This window comes from Lissotriton vulgaris, chromosome 7 (genome assembly GCF_964263255.1).
Source record: "Lissotriton vulgaris chromosome 7, aLisVul1.2, whole genome shotgun sequence".
NCBI classification, from domain to species: Eukaryota; Metazoa; Chordata; class Amphibia; order Caudata; family Salamandridae; genus Lissotriton; species Lissotriton vulgaris.
In genome coordinates this window covers 1,176,461,548-1,176,468,851 of record NC_141695.1, presented here as the reverse complement: position 1 = coordinate 1,176,468,851, position 7,304 = coordinate 1,176,461,548, and the positions used below count along the sequence as shown (strand labels likewise).

The window sequence follows — 7,304 nt, the reverse complement described above, 5'->3', positions numbered from 1 at the left end:
CTGCTTGCGTTGTTTTGCATGCTTCATTATATGTGGCATAGATACCGGCATATATAAAACGTTTATGACGTGGTTTTGCAGGTCCTTGTAAGAAGTCCCTTAATTCAACGCCATCTTTAAGTAAAGATACGTGTTGTTTTACTTCCTTCAGTGTAGATTTTTTTATCCACTCAAGGCAAAGTTATCCCACACTGTATGATGTTACTATCCCTGGGTTTTGTCTCTGGACATATCTTGGATCTGTCCTAGTGAATGTGAACCCTTGTGTTTTATTCAGGAATCTATCTTGACAGTTGTTCGTGCCTCGGGGCAAGATTAACCATTTTTTCCAATCAGGATCTGTTCTGTTGTTAAGTGAAATAGTTTTTACGTCAATCACCCCCTCTGAAGTATTACTTCTTTGTGATGTAGGTGTAGGTACTAACAGTTTGTTTAAATCTTTTATCTTAGCTAATGCAAGACAAGATGCCTTTCGAACAGTGTCATTAAAAAACATTATTTGTTCTGGGATAATGCAGGCTCTAAATAAATCTTCGAAGCCCTGCACCTGCCAGTCTTTTGTGCCCCAGACAGTTTTTGTCTCAATGGTGTCTTTCCAAACGTCAAAACCTAATGTAGACAACAGAGCATAAAAGGCCGCAGAATAAATTTGCTTTGTATTTCTCAACATACTTTTCATTCCTGTCCTATTAACATTTTTAAAGTAATATGATTCTGATTTGGAAATATTAAAGACTGAAAAGTACGGAAATTTGTCATTAAATGTTCTTGAGCTACCTTTTGGTGGCGCTGGACAATGTTCCCATTGATTATAAGTAAAAACATTTCTAGGGTTTGCAGATCTATGTAAGAAATGATCACCATAGTGATTATAACAGTACATTTGTTCATAGTCTGATTAACCTTATAAGTATTCATGATTTGTAAATTTTGCAGACATTTCTAAGTCTGACATCATATTATTAACAGTCTCAAAGTCCCAATCATCAGAAAATGTGCTGGGTCAAACAAAATCACTTAAGGGAGCCTTGAATTGGTGTGGAATCTTCAATAGCTCTGCCGGACCAAGAATGTTGTATTCAGTTCTGTCCCAAGCTATACCAGCTGGTATAGGGATGGCTGTGATGTTTACTGCTGACAAGTGTCTTTGTTCACGATGGGATGATTTGCGTGGTTTGAGGAGTAAGTTGATGATTCTTTCTTACTGTGTCCTTTGTACTATATTTTCCACTGATCAGCATTTCCAAGGTAAATATCATAGTCAACCATAGTAGAATAAAAAGTATACCTAAGACAATCCATTCTTCAACCCATGGTGAATCCAGATATGTCTTTTCCAGTTGTTGAAAGAGATCAGTTATTTGTTTTTTGAACGTTTTTTCAGCTGGTGCCGTTTCAGATTCACTTGGATCCTTGGAAAAAGGTATCAAAGTTAAGGAAGTAGCCAGAGGCAGTTCTGTCAATGGTAGGGATTGCTTCCGGATTCGATGAAATCGCTGGAATCACTTGATCACTTGTCATATTAGTATACTCGGATGCTGTATCATTGTAGACAGGTGTTTCTTAATGAACTGTTATTTGGGTCTCAAGAGACACAAGTTCCAGGGCTTTGTTACATAGTCCTTTGTTCTGTGCTGCAGAGTCATCAAGTGTTATCAGTCTCTGTCTGAATCTCTTGGATTGTAGCCAGATTCAGGCTTCTGCTACAACTTTGGAGTCCACTTGGCCTACTACTTATGATCGGCCACATAATGTGGTTTTACCAGGTTGATGGATACGAACATGTTCTCCTTTCTTCCAGCAAGTGGCGGCAGCCGTACTGTTCTTGATCCGTGAATTGCTAAAACAGGTACTGGTTGTCTATATGAAGGGCCAAATTCCTTCCTGTCCGCGATCATTTCTCTGACTAGATCCCCAATCTTTGGAATCCAGGCAGGCCTTGCTGGGAAACGTGGTTTTTCTTCAGTGGTCGTTGGCGTCAGGAATACGTTGCTTTGATTTTTCCTTGTTTCATTTAAGTCCTGCAAAACAGCCTAACGGTCTTTGATACCAAAAGGTTTTTGTTCTACCACTGAAGTGTGACGGACAAGGTCCTGGACAATCATTCTAGATCCAAAAATAATTTCATATGGAGTGATTCCACCTAGAAAACTTCTTGGCAGATTGTTATAACTACTTTGGACACTTATTAGATGTTTGACCCACCCGTCACCCGGGCCTCATACCCTAGCTGTTATAGATTGCTTTATGTCCCGTTTTCTTCTCTCCACAACCAAATTTCTCCCAGGATGGAATGGACTAGAATACCGCAATGCAACGACCAGATTGGCCATGGCCTCCTTGTAAGCTAAACGCAGGACCATGGTCAGAATGTAGCGTGCCGACTGCGTATGTGTCGATAAAGACTCTCAAATCTTTTATAACGGTTCGGGAATCAGCTGGGCGCTGGGGCAACATGCAAATGAATCTCGTCTTAATATTTGTGGGAAAGCATTTGTCCATAGGGATGTCTGTGTGTAGATAGTCTAATGCTGTCTAACAAAGGTGTCTGTACTAGGCAGGCTACGCTGTAGTCCGGTATCTGGCGGCGTTCTATGCTGCGATCTCTGTTGCAGTCATGGCAATTAATTGCATATCCGTAAATGTGACAATTCATCCCAGGCCACCAATACGCCTCTTTTAATTCTAGTATAGATTTAGAGATCCCCTGATTCGTCGGACCCTCTTCCAAATGTGCTTTGTGTATCAAAGCTACTCTAAGATTCCTGTTTAGAATTACTCTATCCCCACTCCAGGGATTCGAGCAAAAGGAACTGAGTTTGCACCAATTATGTATGAATATTCAAGTGGATAGTTTTGATGTAATGCTGCACCGCTGCCTTTGCTTGTTGCATTAACAGCTAGCATTATTTCTCTGTCTATTTTAGTTTTTGAACAAGTGATTGCAGCGACATAAGCGGTTTGCACAGCTGCCTTCACGGCTTCATCAGCCAATGAATTCCCTGCAACGTGAACACCATCACGTTGATGACACAGTGTATGGATCACGTGAGCTTTGTGTATTAAAGCTACTCTAAGATTCCAGTTTAGAATTACTCTATCCCCACTCCAGGGATTCGAGCAAAAGGAACTGAGTTTGCACCAATTATGTATGAATATTCAAGTGGATAGTTTTGATGTAATGCTGCACCGCTGCCTTTGCTTGTTGCATTAACAGCTAGCATTATTTCGCTGTCTATTTTAGTTTTTGAACAAGTGATTGCAGCTACATAAGCGGTTTGCACAGCTGCCTTCACGGCTTCATCAGCCAATGAATTCCCTGCAACGTGAACACCATCACGTTGATGACACAGTGTATGGATCACGTGAGCTTTTTGTAGTTCTTTTCATAACTGAACTACTTGTTCCCAAAGCAATTTATGCTTGATTGTGCCACCTTTTGCATCTTTGAAACTGTTTTCAATCCAGTTCTGCAAGTATTTGTTATAAGATTGAACGCAATAATATGAATCACACACTATTTCAATACAATTCAAGGAATCTTTATTCGATGATTAAAAATCACCATAAAAGCACATACATATTTACATGAATAAAAAGTCATTAAACAATTTCAAGATCCCGATGCTAAAAAATTAATATTAACATGGGGCAAAAAAACGAAGAAGGAGTGCGACACATTATAAAAATCAATAACCATTTTTAAAAACATCATTCTTCTCCCCTAGTTACCCTTAGACGGACCGCCACTTTGATAAAATTCATTATACAGCATGGTGTTAAAGGGTCCGATGCTTTTTGTAAAAAGACTAGTGCCTCACTAGCATGTTCCAATTTAGCTTGTTTTAAAATTTTTAATAGAAATCTGCGCCTGGGCATTGTGAAAAAGGGGCAGAGTAAAACAAAGTGAAGGGAATCCTGCGGAGACCTATTGTCGCAACCGCAGGATCCCTTCTGCTCAATTGTTGTTGAAAACCCTGCTGGTGATGCCAATATGTATGGAAGTAGGTTAAGTCTAAACCGACACATCAACAATCTGTCCTGTGCATTGTACATAAGGTACAAATATGGTTCCATTCCCTCAACACTCTTAACCAGGTTGTGGGCCCTCACTGTCTTTTTAAGCCCCTCAGCCTCAGCTCTCTGTTGTGATTTCTGCTCTAAAAAAGCTTTCTTTACTAACATCTTGTGCTGGGCTACAATTGTTTCAGGGTTGGTAAAGAGATTCCCATAACCTAGTTCCTCTAAGGTGTTCTTTACATAGTTGAGCCATGATATTCGCATACATTTGTCCCTCACTAAGCAATCCTTTAAAACTTCTCTGCTTAGAGAAGCATCAGGATTAACCCAGATTTTTAACCAGGCCACAATTGGCCTCAGTTTTACCAAATCATCTAGGTGGGGCCTCCCTAGTTCCCTGTGTGCTATGAAACCAGCAGTACTTGGGGGTACCCTCAGGATGTTTTTTAGGTATTTGTTTTCCTCCTGTTGGATTCTTGTGGTATTAACAAAGCCCCATACCTCTGCCCCATAAATTACTTTGGAGCAGCATATGGAGCTGTACAGGTTCATCACCTGCTCCGGACTCCATCTACCTAACCTCCTGCCATAGCATGCTATAGCCCCATTAGAAGCAATCATTTTACTGCAGCGCTCCTCGACCAGGGAGTTAAACTGTAAGGCACCATCAAAGGTTACACCTAGGTAGGGAAATGTTTTAACCTCTTCCACTATGAGTGTGGGGAATTCGCGATCTCTATTTTCGAGTGCCATCTTGAAAGCCTGTAGTTCAGCTCGCTGAGCTGTACAATCTCCAAGAGATTGTGATTTTGTGACCATAGGTCGGAATTTACCATCGCGCCAGCGACCTTTAACAATCGCACACGCAGCACTATAAGCTTGTTCATCCCCAATTGCGGGTTGTGACGATCCGTCTGTATAAATTATACATCCGTACTGTTCTAGAGGCAGAATCTCAGTGGGCAGAGGACATTCTTGTTCGTATTGTAGAAATTCTTGTGTTTTCAAATAGGGGTCAAAAACGTATTCAATGTCTGTTGCAGCAAGAGAATTAACTCATTGTATCCATCTTGGATGTAAAGCCTTTGCATTCGGAATGCTCGCTTTTATTACCCCATAGCAGTTGCTTTCCATGCAAAATAGGCACCAGAAGGATCAGACTGGAATAAATATGGCCTTTCCTCATCCCAACCAGCAATTAACAATGATACACTAAATGGGCGAACACCACCGGACTGTGTGTACTCTTGCATTACTGAAGCAACTCTCTGTACTAGCTGCGCTGTTGGAATTGGTTCCTGGTAAACCAAGAAATATTGCTGAGCTAACTTCCGAGCCCTCCGTACCAGTACCCTGTAGTCAGGACCCATGCCACTGTACACCATGCCTATGTGTTTTGTTATTGGTTCCACTTTATGTACACTCTGTTCATCATAGAGGATAGATTTCTGTTTCTTCTCTGTTGCCAACACAACACCATTTGCAGCTTTAATTCCCACGGATGGGGCTACTGCAGCTACAGCAGCTAGCGCATATTCAGTCTGGACAAGTTTGCCAGATGGGCTGAAAGTGTTCAGAGAGAAGCTGTAACCACGCTCCACCGCCATCTTCTCAGCAGTAGTGAATGTGAAGGTTTTCTTCAATTCTCTTCCTCCAATCACTCAGGCCTATCTCCCTCCGTCCTAACCACCACCACCAGGCCTGACCACCACCACTGCGCGACGCGGCCCCCCCCGCCAACTGCAGTGAAGACCAGGCATTAACGACAGAGTCATCATGAGTCATTAATGATGAGAGTAACTGTAATTGTCGGTACGAAGGCCAGCCCAGGGTAGAAAAAATTAAAATACACTTACTCAGTCACAGTCACAGTCACGTCGGGCCGGCCCGGCTCCTGCTGTTGGTGGGCGGCACTGGCAGACACAGGAGGACAGGATAGTACTTCCAGGGGCGGGAGCGGGCTAGCCACCACAGTAATAATTAAATTTTGGTCGCGCCCGCTCCGGTGAGGTCCTCTCCTGGCTGGCTGACTCTCGCGTTGTGATGATGATGACTGCGCAGTTCTTTTGCCCACAATGCAATGCGCATCCGAGGCGGCACCCTAGGCGCGCAGACGTGCCGGAGGAGGCAGGGCATGACTGCGCGCTGCGCACAGGCACCTCCCTCGGTCCCTCCTCCCTCCTGAAACGCTTCTTCCGCTTTTTTTTTTAGGTTGCTGCTTGCACTTCATAACACACCGCCGGATCAGGCTTCTTGCTGCTGCGTGGCGCTGTAGCATGGGCGGCACTGCAGGCCTGCTTCTTGGAACTGTTACTGAGAGTCTTATCACAATTAAACACGAGTCAGTCACAACATGACTGACACTCACACTGATGCTGACGCTTGGCCTGTGACGGACGGACCGAAAACGAAAATCGGTCCTCACTCACAAAACTGGCCCCCTCCTGACTCAAAACCGGCCTCCACCCCCTCCAGCCTACCGGGGATTGCCCGTTGCCCGAAAGCACCAGTCCGGCCCTGAAACTTTCTATGGCACACTTTCAGTGAGCCCCTAAATGCATGTTTGTCTCTGTGTCCACATCCATAAAACGGTGAAGGCGCAGAGGGATAGTAATTCCCTCATTTGCATGCCCACACCCCCATGCAAATGAGGGAACGCCTTCTTATGATATCGCTGTTGCAACATCTGCAACAATACTATCAGTATTACAGTGGGGGACGCACAAGCATCTGTGGCACCTTCTGTGATATCAGTGTGCCTCTGGGGCACACAAAAAGGGTGCACACTCCTGTTGCACCCCCACGCAGTGATGGGCGGTGCAGGTAAGAGTGGCGGACCGGGCGTGGGAAAGGGGGAGTCCACAGGCGACAATGAGGGAAAATAAAATGTAAAAAAGAAAAACACTTACCTTGCGCTCGCCGCATCGACTCCCCCTCTCCCCTACCCCGCCCCACTGCCCTTACCTGCACTGGCTGTCACTGTCCCCAGGGCACAATGTAAAATACATCCTCAGGTGTCCTTTTGGAAATCTCAGAAAGTGGGAGCGTAGGAAAGTCAGTGGGGATTATAAACTCCAAGTGGAGTGTGTCTATCACACAGAGGAGATGCGAGGTATGTTTTGTTTATGTTCTTGAATTACTGCTTGTTTTTGGAAAAACTGAAAAGGCAGCACCCCACAGTTTTAAATAGATAGATTTCAGTTCATCATTTTAGGGTACAACTGAGATGAACCCCGCAGATTAGAATCAAGCACAAGTGTCATACACCGCGTCCGGAGCTTACA

General features: G+C 43.9%; 1 pseudogene; it reads right to left on the bottom strand.

The window, feature by feature from the left end:
* Positions 1 to 5,129: 5,129 nt before the first annotated feature.
* Positions 5,130 to 5,627, bottom strand: LOC147703117 (proteasome subunit alpha type-2 pseudogene; annotated as a pseudogene).
* Positions 5,628 to 7,304: the final 1,677 nt, after the last annotated feature.